The following is a 2,881-nucleotide window of genomic DNA, read 5'->3' on the forward strand; positions in this document are numbered from 1 at the left end:
GTGAAAATCAGTGGCAGATTCCTGGCCTCTTGGACCCAGTCTATGCCTGGAGACTCCACATGAGGGTTAAAGAATGCATTCTGCAATCCAAGAAAGGCAAAGTGGCTGGAGGGCAGAAACTCCGATATTGAAGCCAAAGGGCTGGAGTGTCTGAAACAGAGTTGGGCTATGGACCACACTGGGTAGGAGTGCTACTCAGAGTCTGGAGTGGGGTTCAGGCACCCTCCCATCAACATAGGCCCTTTGCCAGAGGGGCACAGAACAGGCAGGTAATGGGGTTGGGATGGGGTGGGAGGTGCTTAGTTGTGCTCCTTGCACAGCAAACTGGTAGGACTCAGGGGCTCAGTGGCTGTGCTGAGTGAGCTGGACGGCCCAGTGTCCACTAAGTTGCTTCTCTTGCTTCCTCCTGTGGATGTTGTGGCAGTCCTTGGTAGCCTCTTCTCATCGTAACACTCACTGTCTTCCCCCAGAGATCCATCTTTTTGATCTCCCTAATTCTCACTCTAATGGGGGCTGAAGTATAGAGACAATGAGGGCGATGGGAGCATGGAGGCTGGCTGTGGGTGTCCCTGGGTTGCATCTACCCCATCGGACTCATAGGTGAAGTGGTCTGGAAAAGCCTTAGCCAGAGCCATGTGGTGCACAGATATGTAGTACTGCCTAGATACTTCCAAACCAACAAGTTTGACAGTCGTTCTGCGCAATTCTGTTGGATGAAGTGCCGTTACTGGCTCTGCTGGCAGAAACTGTACAGGAAGGAGGTGAGTAGTGATCATGAATCATCCATGCTGCGGAACCTCCGATCTAGAATGTAAATATTGTAAACTGAGGGAAGGTTAGTAGAAATGTTGGGGATGTCCATGGCCGTACACTCCACTGATGTGTAACCCCAGGGCTCATAATAGAAGGGGAAGACCCCAAGGTGATAGCCACAGACGAACTCTTCACAGTCCACGGGGAGTATAGAGATTGAAGAAGAAAGGAACTCTCCGTGAAAAATCACCTTCATATGGTCTGCACTACTGTTGAAAGGATCAATTTGGCAAATGGTGGTCAAATAGGGTCTGAGAAGTCATCTAGCATATTGTGGGTACACATAGGTGGGAAAGACTGCTGCTGTGTGGCAAAGGTGTCTTTTTTTATTATAGTGAAGTCCTCCTTGTCCAACATCTTACTCATGCCTGGGAAGCTCCCCACTAATAGGGATTCCTAGAGTTTCCTCCCAAATTTCTCCTTGACTGTATTTGCTGTGTTCCATAGCTGTTTCTGCACAGCTTGGCCCTTCAGGACTTCCATGTTGAAATTGTTGGTCCAAGCCAGTATGATGAATGCAACAACTGTTTTCTCACTGCCATTACTTCTGAGCAGATAGTTGAGCCAAACCAAGGCCTCCAGGAACATATCAGCACGCTTGATGGAAAACTCATAAAGAAACACAAAATCTTGTCTAGGTTGAAATCTGGGAGCCGATAAAAATGGCCATGCACAAACTCCTCGAGTCGTGCTTTGCTCTGAGCATGAAGGCTCTGGAATTCGTGCATAGCAGAGGACTTCTTTACATTCAGTTCTCTGGGACTCACAATATCTGGTTTCCTCTTCAGGAGGTATTGAACCTCATTCGTGGTGATATGGGACACCATAGTGAAGACATGAACACAGTGGTCTGCTGCATGTTCCATGCAGTATGGATGTTAGATCTGCCTCTCACCTGCTTCTTTGTCTACATTGAAATTCTCCAGGTTGTTATAGAAGTCCACAGCACCAGCACACAGGTAGTGCTCCAGCAGCATGCAGTGAGTAGTGAAGATGTTTGCCACCTGCAAGCACCAAGCACCAGGCACAGCACAGACACAGACCAATGCCTGCCAACCATTCCTGAAAGTGGGCAACCACATATGACTTCTTCTCTTTCTGGACTAGTAACTCACCCAGGAATCAAGTGATAAGGAAGCCAAACAGGACAGCACCATTACCCTTACGGTCTTATCAGGGTTCCCCGATATAGCAAGTATCCCAAAGTTCACCGTTCCAGTGCTCCATGGCCCAGACTGAGGGCCCCACATCCAGAAGCACCACCAGGGACCACCCTCAATCAGTCAATGCCAAAAATACACCTTACAGTACTTGTTGTTCATGGAATCCAGAGTTCTCTTCAGATCAGGAGTTAGGGGCTCCTGTATCCTCACATCCTGCTCTGTGTGTGTATGGTCCCACCAGATACTAATTGTCACCCCATTCATTCCCTGTCACCCTCGCCTTTGTCTGCAGCACCGTGTAGATGCCACCGACTTTGGTGGCCACCTCCCAAGCCACCTCACAAAGCACTGTGTTTTCCGGGTTGAATTCATCCTCCAGTCTTCCAATCCTGGAAGTGAGAATGTAGAGAGACTATGGCTGAGAGGCATGGCTACTGCAGGCAGGTACTTCGAGCATCAAAAATGGAAATCAGAGAGGACAGCTGGGAATGAACCAGACTTGGTGAGCAGCCGGGTTAGCAGGTGTTCCTCAGGAAGCTTGCAAGGCGCGCTGCTTCCTATTTCATGACTGACTGCACCTCTGCCCCAGAGTGCTCCTACTCAGGTAGGGTGAGCAGAGACACTAGTGTCCCATATTTTCTGGTTGTCTTGCAACACATCTTCTTTTAGATTTAACATTTTCTTTGATTATATATCCATTTAATCTATCTTGTCTTCAATGTCTGAGATTCCTCTTCCATCTCTTGTATTCTGTTCATAAGCCTTGTCTCTTAGTTTCCAAATCAAGTTTTTAAATTTTGCATTTCCAGATTTTCCTGTTTCAGTGTTTTCCAGTTTTCTTCTTTATTCTATTTGAGGTCTTAAGCTGTTTTTATTATTATTCTTCCACTCTATGTGTATATTTT

At 47.4% G+C, this 2,881-nt stretch overlaps 1 pseudogene; it reads right to left on the minus strand.

The window, feature by feature from the left end:
• Positions 1-299: 299 nt before the first annotated feature.
• LOC116904901 lies at positions 300-2,405 on the minus strand (annotated as a pseudogene).
• Between the last annotated feature and the right edge of the window lie 476 nt (positions 2,406-2,881).

The sequence above is a fragment of the Rattus rattus genome, chromosome 7, assembly GCF_011064425.1.
Source record: "Rattus rattus isolate New Zealand chromosome 7, Rrattus_CSIRO_v1, whole genome shotgun sequence".
Taxonomy (NCBI): Eukaryota; Metazoa; Chordata; class Mammalia; order Rodentia; family Muridae; genus Rattus; species Rattus rattus.